Below are 19,226 nucleotides of genomic sequence, written 5' to 3'. Positions count from 1 at the left end.
AACGGATATAGTTATGTTATTTTCAACATCTTTAATAAACTGTTATTTAGGGGTATTTTTCTAATAATGGTCCTGCAAAAGTAAGGAATTCTTCCCAAAAATATTTGTGTGTGTGTAAGCAGAAGAGTTTGTCTGTTGTCTGAATGGCACCACTGTTAACTCAAACATAGAGATTCTGAGTAGCTCTGTCAGTTCTACTTTACTTTAACAGACTCACAGGCACCGGAGATGAGAACAATTTTCTGCTTGTTTATTTGAGGGATTCTTATTCTAACTATGGAAACCTGACTCGGCCCAATTTCCACATCTTTTCAGTGTCGTCTTTGATATCAGTATTTTCACTCCGCTTTCCTACTCGCCTACATCAACTCAAATATCACATCCAAACACTTTGATGAATGAGAAGAATTAAATCAAAAACTATGGCAGTAGCAGGGGAACTTTAAAGTGATCAGCTCTTGTGTATTTCTATATCATCACAAAGGACTTTCAACACTTTGTCTCGCCATTGCACACCAGAGAAGAAACAAACACAAGATGATCTTAAGTTTTCCCTATAAACAAGGCAGGGTCTTTTAGTCAACAGTCAGCACTGATTTAACTCAAGTGCTCTTATTCCTGTAGCCTTTCCAAAAGCACCCACAGCCCAATCTCCTCCCAGACTTTGATGTCTTCTCTGAGCCTTCTATTATTTCTCCAAGTGAGTATATTCAGTTACTCCCCTGGCTGGCCTGTAAAGTACTGAAAATAAAGCACTGCTTGTGTTAATATGCTACTTGAATGACACACACAAATAGCACCAAAAATCTTCTCCCTTGTCATCAGAAACACTAATGCTTTGTCTGCAAAGTCCTATTTTATTATTGTCTTCCTGACCTTTGTCATTCTTGTTCTTCCCTTTTATAAGATATTTCATGAGGCTGGAAAATACACACCGTTCACATCACAAGATAAATGTCAACAGTTGCCTGAAGCCTCTTCCTTTCTCCTTTCCCTTTCTTCCCTACCATTTGCTGGAGTGTTAAGGTAGTATTACCTTCCCAAACTGATCTTGATAGTAATCCCCAGTTTCTAGAGCATGAGAGGAACTGGTGCTCAGTGGTTCTTTTCTGCCACTTCAGATATAAATAATACTACTACATCAGGTACAAGAGATGCAATCTCCTAGCAAATTCTCCTGCCCACACACCATCCATGTCTAGTGAGGTAGTAGAGGCTGACACTGACTGGTAAAAATTTGAACAAAGGGATTTTGTGTTATAACACCCAATGCTTTACTCACACAACAAACCCAATTTGGCACACCCAAGTGGAAAGACTTATTGATAAGTATCTGGTGGCATGGACAAACTACCTGTAGAAAGGCAGTTGAAGGAAAGATGTTTCAAAGGGTTGACAAGAAGCACTCTCCTTGCAAGCAAGTATTGCAAGCTCTTCTAACACATTAGGAAGGGTCTATTAGAATGGCCTACAGCCAGCACTGCCTAATGGAGTACCAGAGGAAAAAGTAGTTTATAAAAACTGGGTTCCTACTAGCAATGATGTAAATAAGGTCTTTTCTCTTGCGACTGAATTGAGGATGGGGAGGGAAGTGACAATAGAATCACAGAATAGTTAGGGTTGGAAAGGACCTTAAGATCATATATACCTTTTTAAATCTTTGAATTCAGCTAACCAAAGGAAAACAAAAAAAAGTTTCCAGCATTTCTGCTCAGTACAAGATTTTATACTGCACCAGAACTATTCTATTTGATTTTCTGATTACCTCCTTCTCATGGGAAGCTAATTGTTAAATTAAAACACTTTGAAAAAGATTCAGAAGCTCAAAGGAAAAATACTCCAATTTTCCCTAAATTAAAGGTATTACTTCAATATTTCAGAATGCTTTTCCTTTTGTTTCTGCTTTTAAAGAATAATCCACCGTCCCTGTGAGGATATAGCAATGTGATAGACGCATCTTAAATTACTTCCCTAAGGTAAGAGGAAGGAGTTCTGCCTTAATGAATCAGTCCCTCTTGCCAACACTTTTGCATACTACCCTTAACCAGACCCTTCTCTCTGGGCTTGATGTGAAAAGGTCACTGGCCTTTTATCTGGAGAAGATAGCCCCTGCAAAGTCCAGCCATCTCTTCATTTCATTTGACACCAGTACAACAGCCTCTGCTCTGCTGTTACAAGACAGGCACCTCGGAATGCCTGATCACATATCTTTCTGCTACAACTTGACAAGCTCACAGTGTGAATGACGTGTTAGAGTTCATTCCATTTGGAAAAGAACATCTTTAACTGCTGAAATAGTACCTATCTCTCTCTCTTTAGAAGATACGCTAAGTAATTGCAAGTTCTTGACAATCAGAATCACATCCCAAGACTTGCCGTTGATTTTAGTGAGCTTTATATCAAGCACACTTTTAGTAAATGAGATTGTTTCGGTTTGATTTCTTCAAGGAATTTAGGTTGAGTCCATAAATACTACAGTAGTCTCAGGTAGCAGCACAACGTGACCTACAGACTCCCATACTTTTACACCTCAGGCAGGATGAGTTTCCCCACATGCACATAACTGCCCCCTTTTTAAAACTTGGTTATATCACACAAAGACATTTTATTAACAGAATTCTTATTTCTATACAAGGCAGGGTTTTTAATTCCACTAGGCTGAATCATTCTTGCAGGTACTACTTCTGGTATTTTAAAGTCATTCCAGAAGTGGGAAACAAGTATCTTCACAGAGATGCCTGAAATCCTATTCTCTCACAGTACAAGTATCCCAGCAAATAATAAGTTTATATACCCTAGGAACAGGAGGAGTCAATGAATTTATATTCAAGACCTTTGGGCACGAGTCCCCTCCATGCACTGAAAATTAGGCCAGCTTTAGGCACTTAAGGCATGCAAAATAACAAAAGGGATTTAGTAGGTCAAACCTTTCTGACAACAGAAGGATCTATCTCCTAAAGACAAAAGTAAAGCAAAAGTCCAAATTAAGTACATGACTAGTAACAAGAAATGAACAGACACATTCAGGTTTGAGTTCAGTGTCTACAAAACGGAAGCTGTAACATATATTAACATATATGACATCTGGATTCTTCCCAGCTACTTAAACTGGGAGCAGGATCCCGCTTGCCACAGATTTCTGCTATTGATTTTAAATGCGTGAGGATTTCTTTTTGTAAGCTTTCCATTGATGAGTAAATATGGCCCAAGAAGGTGCTTTTCTGCTGAAGAGAATGCAAAACCTGTGTTTACAACGCCTCGTGAAAGCTACGCAGCTCCCCAGTGACAGCAGAAAAGGTGGGGAATGGTTCCCCAACCCCCGCATTGTACTTTGTACGCTGGTACATACAGAACTGCTCTTGTGGAATCCCAAGTGAGCCAACTGGAAAGCAGACAAGCAGGTACTGCTATTACACCAGAACACATTGTCAATGCTAGAGCCAACTTACCATCACCAAAGATGCCAATTATTCCCAAGCCACTGATAGATCATTTTTTTTTTAATCCGAGACAATGATCTTCTGCTGGAGGCTTTTTCACACCCATGACTGAAGTATCCCTGGTGGCATGCTGGCTAATTAAGAGCAAAATCCACATCTTGGTGAAATAACACTGCCACTGGAAAGGATTTCTACAGTTAGGAACATGCTTAATCAGGCTGGAAGGGGCAGCATCCTCAAACTTGCACTAAGCACAGGGAAGAGGTCTACAGCTACCAATTAATGATGAAAAGGACAGTGATTTAAAGCATATTGCCATGACATTTTTATCAAACTAAATGAGTTTGCTAGGCCCAGTGGCTGCATATGCTTATTGTCATTTAATGTTTGGATAGCAACACATCAGGAACTGAGTATCAGGAGGTGCCGAATTTAATAAGTCATTTTGACACTGGTGTGAAACGAGCAAATCAGCATTCTGAGGAATGTGTTCACACTCCGAGCAGACAGGCAGACATCCTAAGCATGTGAGGTGACACCAATCAACAACAGAAAAGGGGAGGGGGGGAAGAGAGGGAGAAAGAGATGAAAGCCAGGAGAAGAAACAGGCAGCAGTACTCCCATGAAAAACTAGTTCTGTCCTGTCTCCTGGTTTGGCTGGTTGGTGTCAACAAGGCAGATTTCTCTGCTCTGAGCCCAAGATACGGTGCGTATCTTCGATGGCATAAATCTCATGTATTATTTAAGCCCTACATGGATTATCTCAAATGAACTAAAATTAATGTCATGGAAACCTATCAGGACTTTTTATTGCTTTAGTGGTGATGCAAAATTCCTGCCACGTGCACAGTTAATCAGAACATGGGGTTTAGCACAACAAGGCTGGCTCTGCACACACATGCTTTGAGAGCCTCTCCGACACTTCCTCCCCGAAGCCCAGAGGAGCTGTGCCTGTGTGAGCAAACTAAGGCTCTGGCTTTTCATGACTTTCAAAGAACCAGCAGCAGTTTTGATCCTGGCTCCTCTGCCCTCTGCAGATTGGCTGCTTGCTCCATCCCTCATCTTCCAACCCTATTTATATTCTCTTTACCTCAGGGTATGTCTGTAGTGCAGAGGTATCTGAGTTTGCTGTAAAACTCGCCTGCTCAGGGGCTGCTGCAGATGAGGCTGTGTGGAGCTCAGTGCAGTCTAATTTACCCTGCTGTCATTAGTTCATTTAAAGCTAGCTTAACCATGCCTACCTGACAGGCTCACTCCCCATGCTCATCCTTACCACCATGTCCCTGTCCTCGCCCCTTCACTTCCAAATACTCCATATTTCATCATGAAGCTTTTCAGTGGGCTGACCCACTTCTAAATTAGTCCCTTTTCCTCCCCCCAAAAGTGTTGATACTAATCCAACAATCCTTTTGCAGTTTGAGATTTATCTCAAATTGTGTCTAAGCTACAGGGCTTATAAATTCCATTACCCCCCAGTCCTGAATGCCTAAAAATGCAAATAGCAGAGTCTCAGAATTAAAACGTCATCTCCTTGTTTTGCAGAGCATCAACAGGTACATTAAGATATGATATAACAACGGTTACGATGAAGAAAGATGAGGCACTTGGGTACATCGCCTCAAGTAGGAGCAGCATTAGGGAGATGTAGTAGAATGGGAGGAAGAAGAGAAATGAAAGCATCCTTTTCATATGTGCTGTAGATGTCCCATCAACAAAAGTGAGAATAAATCTACTTTCTTCACATATACTACTTGGACCTACTCCCCACCCCTATTTGGACTTACACTCTTCCCCACAAAGATCAAAAGTTCAAGTTGTCTGTCAGGTAATAACATCAACAAAGCAAGAAAGCAGAAATGAGATACTACTGATAGTGAAACCAAGGAGGTCTACCAACATGCATAAGCAGCATTTGATGGGGTATCCACTAAAAAATAAGGACAGTTACTGTTTTGCTGGGCTGAGTGGAGGTCTCAAGAAGTGTCAGGTTTGCAACATCAAACAAAAACCAGGCTCAGATGACCTCCTTACCCATCACCAAACACATCACTGCACCTGGTCCAGTCATAGATTACATCAAAAAGCTGGCAGCTATCTGTCTCTTCCCTCCACCCTCCCCAAAACCAGTGACCAGTCAAACACTGCCTTTAGCAGTGAAGCAGAACATCACCATTTCGGCCACAAGCCTCCTGCAAGAGATGATGCTTCATGCCTCAGAGAGATTCAGGACACAGCACCTTCCACTCACCAAATTTCCCCACACAAGTAAGGTACAGGCTGGGGGGGCATTTTACAGGCTTGAGGGGTTGGAATTCAGTGGGATTGCTCTGGCAGCACATGACGACACTTGGTTATTAATGTTAAAAGTGTGTTATGTTGGTTGTTAAAAGTTTTCAATAAGGCCTGGAACAAGAGCAAGAGGCGCTCTGGGACCACAAAAATCCTAGTAACAGGAAGAGCTGTATACAATGCTGGACAAGGAGCAAGTGACATGCAGCTGTGAAAGACCAAGGGAACAGGAGTAGGATTATTGAGCATGCAGACTTGCAAGTGAATCAGAGCCATTGAGCCAGAATGTGCTAGGAGAAGACAGGGGAAGCACTGGTTCTCAGCCAGGATGACACTCAGGGCCCAGAGTACATCCCCTTTCTAGGATGTAGTTGGCCAAGCTGAAGAGTTCAGCTGGCTGAGTTCAAGGACACCTTTGCCACTGATAAGAGCTGTTGTGAAGAAAGCCAGAAGCAAGGACCTCCCTATTGTTTCCCTTGGGAATTGCTTTTAAGCTGAAGTTTACCCCTGACCCCACCTTTGCTAACTGTCAAGGAGAAGTGAGGACTGGCTGCTCTGCAAGGGACAGGAAGCTGGGAATAGAGCAGGATAATAAAGCAGACGTAAGCACTGACCTCACCAACACAGAGTTGGAATGGAAATCAACAGGTCCAGGTCAGGGTCAGGGTGAGAGTCATCAGACATAGCCCAGTAGTGATGCAGTGAGTCTGCAGCGATGGGGCAGGTCTGATGTCTAGCCAGGAAGCCTGGTCAGCAGGTCCAGGTCAGGGTCAGAGTTATGGCAGTCATAGATACAGCTGCTGCAAGGCTATGATGGAGCATGGGTGGGGGCCAGCAGCAGAGCTCCAGCTTAAAAGCAGTTCCCAAAGGAAAGGAGAGGCTGGCCATCACTTCCAGCTTTCTTCACAAAAGCTCTTATCAGTGAGGGAGCTGACCTTGACTCTGCCAGCCAAACTCTCTAGACAGCTAGAAGCCCAAGAAGAGGGCTGTGCTCTGGACCTGACTGCTCTGATTCCTCAGACTCCGCATCAATTGTCTCTCACTGCTACAGGAAAGAGTGTGAGATAAAGAAGAGAGTTTGACAAACCAAGCTGTCCACTGCATTATGACCCACTGTAAGCTCTAGCAAGACTGAGGTAGAAGAAAAGAACTGCTGAAGAAAGAAGCAGTGCCTGTTACAGCAAGACTCAAAGGCCACCTATGAGCTGAGGAAAGCTCTCAACCCTCTGAAATTCAGTCTTCTCTCTGTGACCACAGGTAGCAAATATTTCATTTTCTTTAGTGTTCAGAAGCCAGCTCACCTACATTCTAAACCCCTGCGGGGAGAGGAGCTAGAGCAAAAGGTGGAGAGGGAGGACTTCTAAGACCTACACATCCTCCATCCTTACTTATCTTCAGGGACAAGGAGGACGGCAAAGAACTATGGACCCAAATTGAATATCACTTTGTTCTTTCATCCTTCATGGAAAAGGAATATCCAGACATCACACCAAAGCTGCAGCAATTCACACTCTCTCCTAAGCCCTCACAGTTCAGTGTGTGAGCAGCACAGCCTTTTGCCATTCAGTTGCTACATTGCCACATTAATACTAAGCAGCAAAGGCATATCAGCCCAAGATGAAAAGAAGGCTTTTTGCGTCCTTCATCCTTTGTCTCTTTTCCTTCCATGTAGTTACACTGGCACTAACTCAGTGCCCAGGAGGGCAGTGCAACTCCAGCAGGCTGATGGGAAGGTGGTGTCGATGCAGCTTCTCAGTCAGCTTCCAGATGCAGCACGGAACAGCGCTCAGAGTCCTCACATCCCTGAAGAGGAGCTGCTAGCATACACAATGCTGCAGACCATGAAAACCAACACTGTCCTTAAGCTTGCAACACCAGAGGTACAATTAGGCCATTTTGTTGTAAATGTTTCAAAAGAGACCTAACACAACTTAAGTGAGGACCTTCCACTTGGGAAGGCACATGAGTGCACAATATATCCCTTTGCTGCCAGCTTAAGATGCAATAGAAGTGATATCAGAAACGCTTTCCAAAACACTCCTCTACTTTGTCCTGTGTGCAGTAACCCATTTCATGCCTACCTTTTAAAACACCAACTCCTCTCTACTCCTATATAGCTGTTGTTATGCTGCCTCATTCCATTCAGGTTGCACCTGCTAAGGATGTTCTAAATCAGGGACACCACCCAGAGAGCAAAGTCCTATTCAAAGCAAATAGGAAGAGCAGGACTTAGCTCCCGAGTGAGATTTACTCCCGCATCTTCAAGCCCAAACAGCTCTAACTTGTCATTCTTTTATTTTGAGATGGGAAACCAGAATATTAAATCCCATTGGGAGATGCCCAAGCGTGTCCAACATTTTTGCTCTTCCCCCCGCCTCAGGGTACCATTGAAAAAAATAAATCACAGTTTCTCCATGGTTGCAAAAGCCCTCAAAAACCTGATACCATCCAAACACTGAAAGCAGTGACAAGTGAGCCACCGTAAGGGATTTTGTTGTACAAAAGCAGGTACCAGAGACAAAACAGAGAAGCGTTTCCACTTTAAATAAAAATGGTTCAAACCCAGTAACAAAACCACTCTGCATGCACCAGGTATTACATAGCTGAGAGCAAGTAAAAATGTAGCAGACGGACAAGCTTATGGCCTCCTGTTCCTTTTCCATATATACAAAAACAGCTGCGTGGTTTCCCTCCCAGACCAGTAGCTTTTGGAGTGACAAGCTACAGTGTGGCCATATATGACACAACAAGGTTTCAGCCCTTCCTAAAGAAGGACAGATTGTAAAGGTGGCGTGAGCTGGTGAAACACTCTCTATTTCATGTTCCTGCTGGAAGCAACCTCCAGAGGTCAGTTAAAGCTTCCAAAAGGACACTGTGGAGTAAAAAAGTCAGTCTAGAAGCATCAACAGGTTGAGTCTAAAAACAGGTCTAAAACACCCTTGAGTGCTCCTGAGTCTTAAAGGAAACATCTGATGGCCAAGGTATGTGACCTCCAAAGGCAATTCCACTGCTCTGACATTAGCTGAGGAACTACATTGGCCAGCAGGGAGGAGCCAATGCTGGGAGACTGGTAAGCTCCTCCAAGAAATGGAGATTAGATAACAGAGCTGCCATCTTCATGAAAACCACGAAAGACAAGAAGCAAAAGGAAAACACAGCCTAAGTAATAGCACACAAGATTTTATACTCTCCTCTTCCAGACCTTCACTAACAAAAATAGTTTTGTTTTCTGAAGACCATGCCCAGGCACTGCGCGTGCACAATCTTTTACAGCATCCACTGGAGGTGAGAACACAGCACTGCTGCTTCCTACTGAAGCAGGCTGGGAACTGCCCTGTATTCTTGACTTTTCCTGCTGGTTTAACTTGCTTTTTCATTTACAATACCTTTGTTTCCATAGGCATTTCATGCTGGCCAAGGAAGCTACATGATGGGAAATTACATTTTAATGATTAGCGCATAAAACAAAACAAAACCCCCATATGGAAACAGAAAGGCTGGATTAGCTAGAGTGGAGTGGAGAAAGCCAACATCCCACACAGCTGCTTTCTGGGTCCTAAAAAAGGATCCAAGTTAAAGTTGTACTAATTATACCCAGGTGGAGAATGAGAGCTGGCTTTCATTTCTTTTCCATCTGAACCAAAGGACTGCTTTTCAGCCTAGATTCATTTGTCCAGAGGGCCTTTAGGGGGTGTGGCTTTAATTTGGATCTGGCTCCAGTTTTGGGGTTCATAGCAATGGCACTTTCCTGAGCCCTTATCAAATTAATGGAGCACTCATGCAGAACTCAATTAGGCACTCAAGCGGAGATTAATTGTGCGTGCAAGCGTGAAGCAATTGGGTTCTCATGCATGAATCGATCGGGCACCCATGCACAAATCAACTGGGCGTGCAAGCATGAGCTAATTTTGTGCCCAAGCGTGAACTGATCAGCCTCTCAAGCATGAACTCATCAGGCACTCATGCATGAACAAGTTGGGTGCTCATGTGTTAACACAGTAAACCCTGCAATCTATGCCTAATACACGTGAAAAACACACAGGAACTATTTCAACATCAATCCATTATAAACTCTACTTTTAACAATCTTCATTTACGCCAATTACAAACTCCACTGTCACCCCCAGGGACCAGTAGGGATAAGCACTGTATCACATTTTGATCAGCACAGCACTACAAGCTGCTTGTCCTGACCGAGAACCTCCCTCTTGTGCTGAGCAGTTGTTAATATTTCCTTTAGGTGGCTTTGCTCTAAAACAGACCCTCACTCAATACCCCAGCTCTGCCAAGTACTGCTGGGCTCTCTGGAGACACCATCAGCCCTGCACACCTCACAGCACAGCAGCACGCAGCACTCGGGGTCCTTTCCAGCCATGCTGACCCTCCATGGAAGGTGCTCTTGGATCCGTTGTGTGGAGACAGGCCTGGCTGCAGGCCAGTGTGGCAGAGGCTTGAAGCAGAACCCATTCCATCTCCTCCCAGCCACTTTCCCATCCCCTTCAGGGCATTGCTCCGGTAGCCTTGATCTCTCCGTTTCCCACCTACTTAAATACTGTTTGCACATAACCCCTCCAGATATGATAGACACACCACAACACCCCAAATTCCAAGTATCAGAATCAACACTCCTTCCTGAGCCTCAAATTATTGCAGTCCCAGGCCATACTAGCCCTGGGTGCTGCCTGCATCCTCCACTAATTACTGTAGTGCACAGAAGAGCCTTCACTAGGGGAACTTTTACTTTAGTTATTGCCAATTAACACAAATGTCTTATCACCCATTCAGGTATCAAGAAAGAATACATAAGCAATTAAGCAATTAAGGGGTGGTCCATAGGCTGCAGTGATGCAGGCAAGCATCCCTTGGGCATGGAGCATCCTCTTCCATGCATGTCTTCCCTGACACTTTCCTGTCCATATGCCTCCTCCACCATCTCCCCACACTGTCTGCGCTGGGCCCCTGCAGGGTCCTCTGAGAGCCTGGCATTTTGGGACACCATATCAAGTTCAGAGCCAGCTGCCACCTGCACAGGGCAGTTCATGGCCACCGTGTGGAACACTGATAACACTACAGCCCTGGATGCCCAACCTCATGTGTGTCCAGTGTAGCACTGGTGTGAACTCATGGTGCACTTGGGAATGAAGCTCATGCATGTACTAATTGAGCATTCATGCATGAGTAAATTGGGTGCTCATCCAGAACTAATTGGACTCTCAAGTGTGAATCGATTGGGCCCCAAAGCATGAACTAATTGGGTACTCATGCATGAACTATTCGAGCAATAAAGCGTGCACTAATTTGGCGTCCATGCATGAAGCAATTGGGTGATCAGGCATGAACTAACAGGGCAATCATGCATGAGCTAATTGGGCACCCATCCCATGCATGGACTAAACTGGCACTCATGCATGAGCTAATTATGTGCCCATGCACAAATGTAGTAAACCCTGCAATTGAATCTCAATGCCTTCTACCCTTCACCTCTTGCAAAACACATACTTAAGGGCTGTCTCAACATACATACACTACAAACTCTACTTTCAACATCTGCACAATCCTAATATACAGCAATTAGGAATTCCGTGTTTTATCCCTGCAGAACACACAGTAGGGATTAACACCACAGCAGTATGTACACATGCTCTCTAAAATTCTGTTCCTTGCACATCAGAGCTAACATCATAGAATCATAAAATCATTTAAGTTGGAAAAGACCCTTAAAATCATCAAGTCCAACCATTAACCTAACACTACCAAATCCACCACTAAACCATGTCCCTAAGAACATCTTACCCAACACAAACTCCATCTGTTGTCCTGGTAGTCCAGACTGCATGGGGTTAACATTATAAGACAGTGCACATGCACTTACTAAATTTCTATCCCCGCCATCAGGGAGCCACATTACAGGGGTTATCATCATCATCTCAGCCTGAACTTTCATCTAGTACAAGCTCCACCCATTGACCTTGTGGACTAAATTACTGGGGTCAGTGTTATCACAATCTGACTACATGTAGTGTTCACAAACATCAACCCTCATCCCCATGGATCAGACTGCAGGGGTTAATATTCTGACCATCTGAATGAATACATATTATTATGCCCCTCAGGGCATAAATTGGAGGGCTTACTGCATTCATGCATGAGTGTCCAATAAAGTCAGACAGGGATGCCCAACTAGTTCACGCTTGAATGTTCAGTTAAGTTTGTGCATGAGCACCCAGTAACTGTGTGCATGAATGCCCAATTAGTTTATGCATAGACATACAATAAATCACACCTGAGTGGCCTATCAGTTCATGCATGAGGGTCCAGTCAATTCATCCCTGAGTGCCCAATGAATTCAACTGCGGACTCACAATTAATTCACATCCAAGTGCCAAATTAATTTACACCACACAGCCTGAGTAATTTGTGCATGAGAGCCCAGCTAGTGCATGCGCGAGTGTCCTGCCACCTTACACATGATTTTCCAATTAGCCCCTGCATGAAGGCACAATTAATTCATGCTTGAGCACCTAATTAGCTCACACATGGGCATCCAAGGGGTTCAAGACGCCTCATTAGCTCATGCATGACTGCACAATCAGGCCACATGTGATCACTGAATTCATGCATCAGAACCTGACCGCTTTGTGCATGATTGCACAGTTCACTTGAGTTTACCCAATGTACTCATGCATGAACACTCAATTAGCACATGCATGAGCACCCAATGATCTCACAAGTGCTGCACTGGACACACGTGGCAGGCTTCAGCATCCATGGCTGCAGTGTAGTAGGCAGCTGACAGAACTGCCTACAGCTCTCCGACTCATGAACCTATTGGTACCTCCACAGTGGTGTTAATCTTTGCTTGTACTATCTTCATCATCTTCTTTGTGTGCTAGAGTACAGTTGAATAAATGAAAAATTCTGTTGTATTTTTAGCTTTGTGCTCTGCAGGAACAAGGTATGAAATTTGTCAGAAGTGGTCAGATTACATTAACTCCAGTAATGCAGTCCACAGGCGCAAGGGGTGGCATTTGTAATGCACACATATTCAATGTGCTGTGACTTGGTTACATTTGCTGCAGGATCAAGGAGTGACATTTGTAATTAGCACACATTCAGATTGTTATAATATTAACCCATACAGTCTAGTCCACAGGGATGAGGGTTGAAGTTTGTGAACCGATAGTCAGACTGTGATACAGCTGACCTCTTCGTATTCATTCTCCCAACCCTTGAGATCCTGTTCAGGCAGCTTCAAACTCTTTCCCACTTGCTTACACATTGTTCACACCTCCTCTCCATCCAAGGTGTTACAGGAGTCACTTAAATTATTCCAACCCCAGACCACACCAGGCCTGCATTCTCCACCAGCTCCTGTCCTGGGCACACTCTCTGTTGCTAGCAAGACAGCCTCTACTGGGGGATCTTTTTTACTTAAGTTATTGCAAATTGACACAAACTTCTAATCACTGATTTGGGTAATGAGAAAGAAGAAAGCAAGCAATTAAACACCCTAAGTAAACACCTTTCCTCCTCCCTTCCCAGCTGAAGCTGCCTTTGCTTTCACCACTGGCTACACAGTCTTTCCCAGCTCCTTTGGTGGAGCAATGGGCAGTGCAGGAGAGTAGGATTGTATGCACAAGTTTGCTGCTGCTCTCTGCTTTTTGTTGCGTTACTTCCACTCCTTTTGAACATTGTCTTTTCTGCCCTTCTTTCCTTTGAACATGCCTTTCTGCCATGGCCTGGACTGGATGAAGGACAACTTAGCATTCTTGTTCTCAAGGCAAAACTAAGCACTTTTAGTTTGTGAAAGTTGCCCTTAACATCCTTCACTATCTCTATTCTTAGCAATTATTCAGAAAGCCTTGCAAATGCTTACAGGACTCACAGCAATATAAAAGGTCAAGGCCTCAAGAACATGCACAGTGCTGAAGAAAGTTTTATGCCTAAACAGTGCAAAAAAATTGGTTCAGTGCAACATTCACTGCACTGCATGAAAAAGACCATCCCCAAAGAACTTAGACTGTCAAGCACATCTCACTCAGTCCTGGACTACTCATACCATTCCAGCCATGCAAAGCACACAGCAGTGCAATGCGACTGCCTATCCCAGAATGAGAACTCCTTTGCAAAAGGCAGCCTGGTCTCTATTTGGAAGCCTGGCCCATTTACTGCATGTTTCTGCCAAGATACATCTTAACTTGCAGCTGACTTTGAAATGCAAACCACTTAGCAACCCATAATATGATGCTTTCTAATCACTAAAATCCCACACTACCTACTAAAGGCAGGAGGCTTAGGCCTTGAAATGCCAAAGTGTTAACAGAATTGCACTGACAGAAACAGCATTTGTTTTGAAAACTCTTCAAGTGTATTGACACCAGACCAGGGCCCATCAGAGTCTCTCAGCTGAAAGCCACTTCTCATGTTCCTCTCTGTGCTGACTGGTAGACTTGCTAAGATGTCTCTCAAGCTATGCAAGTCAGGAGGGAAAAAGCTGTAAACTGAGCAGTGAAAAACAAACCTACTCCATAGCTGTGCCTCACCAGTGCAGAACAGCTGGAATTCATGGCAATACTGGTTGTAAATTCTGCTTCAGTGTGAGCTTGGAACTGCCACACTGCCAGAGCCCCTTCTACCAGGAGAGGTCTGAGTATTTAATGACAGACAAGGGAAGGACATCTGTTTGAGACAAAAATGCCAGCCGAAGGTTTGCCCAAAAGCATATTGTGAATCAGAGAGGAACGATGCCTCACATTGATGAGATTTAAACCTTGTGAGCACTCTCCAAATATATACATATCAGTTTAACATGGCTGTTCACAATGGCAGATAATCATCATTTATCTCAGTTGGCATCCCCGTGTTTAAGGGAGCCCCCAAAAGGCATTTACACAGGCAAGTAAAAGAAAAAAAAGGAAGGGATGGAGAATATGAAGAAGTCTTCATGTATTGCTGCTTCCTGGTCATGTTAAAACATAACCGGGACTGACAGAGAACATGGCTGGACAGTCTGAACACGTACTTAGAGGCATGCTGCATCAGAGGTCACACGGAAAGAGACTGCCTCTTCATCCACCAGGCAAAAGCATGCTCCCACCCCACTTCCCATGGCAATCAAACTCCATGAAACACTTGAGCGGCAACCTCATTCCTGGGCACCAAGGAAATGCAGCAACGCAGTGCAGGGAATCTCTGTCCCCACCCCTGCAGCATGCCAAAGCACACGGCCAACTGGTCTCCTGTATTCTGGACAGCCACTCTGGGCCATTTAGCTTCACCACACACATCTACTTCATTACCAGCCCCAAAATTAGCATGGAAAATAAATGAACACCACATCACAGGAGCCCAGTGTTTAAATGCACTCTCATTCCCTACCCCAATCCGAATTTTGCATTCTGCTACAAGCTGACAAGATAATTGTTAGGTAATTACACTGTCTTCATTTCCAAGTGCAGCAAAGATGCAGCAGCAAGAGAATGTACCAGCATGATAAAAATTATACGTTTATCTCCTTTTCAGAAATCGTCCAGCTGGCCTGTGTATCACCAGATTAAGTAGTGGGCTGAAAGGAGATGATGGCTGTAGAATGCTTCAAAGCTCTGTTTGCTGCTCTGGATGTTACTGGCACATGCAGATAGAATAATAGAGGGCAACAATAAATTGTAGATGTCTCTGCAGTGCTGTTTTCCTTGCATACCAACATTGGGGTACCCCACATGTGACACCTCCTGCCAGCATTGGCACAAGAGGCACAGAGGATGCAAATGAGAGATGAGAGAAGTTGTAGGCTACGATCAGACCTTTGTGAGCCAAACCTCTGTTATCAATAAGGTAACTTCAGCTCTTTCTGGTGTATTTCTACACTATAGTTATTGCAGCCCAGGTAGATCTACCTGAATCACCTTTAAAAGCAGCTCAAGCCAGGAGTTCAAACCTTGCCCAGGAGGAATGATGCAGCCTCCAAAAATCCTGTTGAGAAAGGCTGGCAAAGCTGTTGTTCTCCTCTGCCGGCATTTGGACACTGGTTGTGGTTTGTCCACATGAGCAGTGATGCTCTAGGAGAAACATGTCCTTGTACTGAGGTGTTTTCAGGATCACTGATACCATGACAGTACTACAGAGTGAGCTTTTAATCCATGTAGCTATTCTGAGTACCATTCCTGGCTGAGATTTCAGCCATCAGTTATGGAAGACTGCCTTCCTTGCTGCTTACCATAAGCCACAGTTTCACTGTTCCCATGAAGTACTGTGCCAGTTCAGCAGGAGATACCAACTCATCATGAAGCCCAGCCTCTGAGTGTGCACAGTTTTAGCTGTACCCAAGCACTACAGCTGCTCAGGCAGACACAGTATAAAACCAGAGTGACTAGGAACAGAATCCTGATTGGTTCAAAGACACCAAAATATGTTTCACTTGAAACATAAAATTCAATTTCAGCTTCAAAAAAACCTATGTACGTGGAAATTTCATTTTGCCTCCCACAGACCTCATAAGAGAAGAACGTTATCAATGGACAAATCCCCAGCACTTCCAACCACCTTGTGTAATTTATTTTCTGGTTTGTGACTGTCCAGTGAAAATGCAATCAGTCACAAGGCAGGCACAGAAAGGCGCAAGTCTTCTGGGTCTATTTGTATTCCCTATCAAATTCCATGGCATCATATAATAATCAAGTGATTTTGCTTCTTTTATATTTTAATTGCTGTGTATCTTTTGGCCGTGAGAGTTTCCTCTCAAGCCATAAAGCACCCTGAAGCCTAGAACACCTGAACCACCAGCATCTGATTTGATGGTATTACCAAGTACTAAGCACAGTTGTATCTCACTGTTCAGTTTCAGGGCTTGATGTCACAAGTCATCTGTGGCTGCTGATGCCATGGGGACTTGACAGCACACAGCAGGTGCTGAATTGTCTACAACAGATGATTTGAAGGTTTCTTTTGCTGTTTTATGAGGAAGCTTGATTTTACTTACTGACATCCACATTTTTCAAAGTGTGCCTCTTTCAATAGAGTCTTAGCCAGGAACATTTTTACTCTCAGAAGTGAATTTTTAGTTTAAGGCAGAGGGAGGTGTTGAAATAAGAGACTCTTGAGTTTTCTGCACTTGAGACAAGTGCTGCAATATGAATAGGTGCAAGGCTATTTGGTCTTAGCCAAATCTGTTTGTTAACCTGTCTGCCCCTGCACTCCTCTTCCTCTGTCAGCTTTCACGAGGGACTTGCCTAACTCTGAAACATTTCCTATCCACCTCTAACCAGCACATTGGAGAGGCAAGTCCTTTGTTTATGGGAATCATATCCTAAAACACTCTAAAGTAACCTAGTGCAAACTTTTTCCTGGGTTATTCCTGCAGATTTCAATTACTAGAATTTTCATGTTTAGTGGTTAACAATTGCTTTTGCTAACATTGGGTTGATCATGTCTTTCCCCTCTCCTTAAGGGACTCTGAAGTTATCTCTAGAGGGACAGGTGGGTTGAGAAAGCACTCAGGCAGTAGCGAGTTTGATCTTGTGCTCCCCATTTCACACCACAACTCACACATTTGTCTGTGAGTACCAGGGATGGATTGGATGTTATAGATGGGGAGACCTGAGGAGCGGTGTATTACTAGGAAGTGGGAAGAAAGAAAGAGTACAGATGGGAATGGAGGGCTAAAGAACTTCAAGCCACCACTGGCTGCAACTGCAAGCAGTGTATTCCTTTCACTGCATTCCTTTCAGTGTATTCCTTCTCAATGAAAGTCTGTTTCCAATGGAGCTAGGCCTGTTACGAAATCTGCTCAGTAGAGTCACTGGAATAATGACCTAGATTCAGTTCAAGCAGACCCTCAAAATAGGTCATTTACACCACTTTGCAATGGCATCTATTTCTTCTCAGTGAATATGCAGAGCCACAGGTGACAAGCACAGCTGTAGATACTGGAAATGTCCACACTAAGCAAGATAAATCTCAGCTTACACATTTCAAAACCAGCAGTGTGTTTATCCTGAGAGATACAGGAGTACTACTGTTGACAAAGTTAGGCAGGAGAAACCAAAATATGTATCTCAGGCCTAAAAGTCAGGCTTAGAATATTAAAAAGGAGGATCTCTGACCTGCCTAAGCTTCAGCATCTGATTTTTTTTTTTAAACTCAAGCTTGGATTCCCAGGTTTTCCACCAGGACCACAAAGAGCCATTGTGTTGCTCATGGCAGGATATTCATTTGGCAGGCTTGCATACCGAGTAAACAGGGATGTTGGGTTTTAGCTTGTTTTTTAATTTAAAGAAAGGTAGCTTTGGTAGCCACCACAGAGCTACACACAGGGTAGGTCTAAGTTGTCCTTCAGCTTTCCTGCAAGCCAACTCTCTCTCGAGATGAAAGCACCACCACATCAGTACACCTGATTGAAGAGCTCTCATTTGATTTTTAGGAGTATCTGAATCTGGTTGCCATGAGGACCGACCTACCAATGTATATGCAATGCTGGAACTTACAGCCTTAAAGGTATAAGAAATAACAAGGGCATAGATATCACATCCTTTATGGCAAGCTTTAAATAGTCTCAGTTTATGAACCTTACCAGGACCATCTCAGGATCTCCGAGGAACACTCCAGCTCCATCATTTGATACGTTCTGAAGTTTCTTTTGTTTTGTCTGGAACTTTTCACCCATCTTCAGATACTTCCTGCATCAGACAGGCACTGTAGTGCCAGAAGAGCAATATCTGGAGAATCTTCTCAGCTGAAGGGATAAAAAGAGCATTGTGAGTAGACAAAATGATTTCAGAACACCTTCATTTTAAACAAAGGACTGTTGATAAAGGACTCTAACCAAACCCCACCACCAGGATGAATTTATCCCAGTTAAACTCTAGCACCTGGCTGTGTATTGCAGCACCATAATTTGCAGTTCAATAGCTTTGAAAAATAAACTAAGGTTCTTGGATGAAATAGATTAAAAAGTGCAGAGGTGGAGGGTCTTAATAGTTCCAGGATCTTTTTACTGAGAGAGGAAGCCCTCAGCCTCCCCACAACTGGGAATAACATAGCAAGGCACCACAGCATGCTTAAACCAAAGAATCTTGTCTCATCTGCATAATGCTGGTGTCATTTTCTCAGCCTCCTTGTTACCACAGTCCAGGAGTACCTTTGAGTATTGGTGACGCAGGCACACTGATGTTTTGTTCAGATAACCCAGGGAAAGGAAAGGAAAGGCAAAGCAAGGTCCAAACCCATGGCTGACGTGAATCAGCCAGCTCCCTCAGAGTTAGTAGAGTTCAGCCAGCTGAGGACTGAGCCCTGTTTATATATTGTTTTCCTCCTCAGAGGAGTAAGTAAACTCATCATCGAGGAAATGCTTTTGGGGGTGCCTTGCTAAAGCAACCTTGAAGAACCTTGCTACTCATCACAGCAGCACATTTGAGCACCGCAGCCCCATTAAATCAAAACATGCCAGGATGTCTGCAATTCCTAATCAACATTTCTGAATTTCCACTCTCCCCAAACACC

The 19,226-nt window shown here is 43.8% G+C and overlaps 1 long non-coding RNA gene across 1 annotated transcript; it reads right to left on the bottom strand.

The window, feature by feature from the left end:
- Positions 1–233: 233 nt before the first annotated feature.
- On the bottom strand, positions 234–18,351 carry LOC133273496 (uncharacterized). The gene is made up of 2 exons (XR_009744842.1): positions 18,298–18,351; positions 234–741 (listed from the first exon to the last, which is right to left on the bottom strand). It is a non-coding gene; the product is annotated as an uncharacterized LOC133273496 (long non-coding RNA).
- Between the last annotated feature and the right edge of the window lie 875 nt (positions 18,352–19,226).

This window comes from Pezoporus flaviventris, unplaced genomic scaffold, assembly GCF_033815535.1.
Source record: "Pezoporus flaviventris isolate CSIRO_AGI_PZ_B2104156 unplaced genomic scaffold, CSIRO_AGI_Pfla_v1 ptg000031l, whole genome shotgun sequence".
In the NCBI taxonomy this organism is placed as follows: Eukaryota; Metazoa; Chordata; class Aves; order Psittaciformes; family Psittacidae; genus Pezoporus; species Pezoporus flaviventris.
The sequence above is the reverse complement of the archived record's forward strand: the minus strand, read 5'-3'. Positions and strand labels throughout refer to the sequence as shown.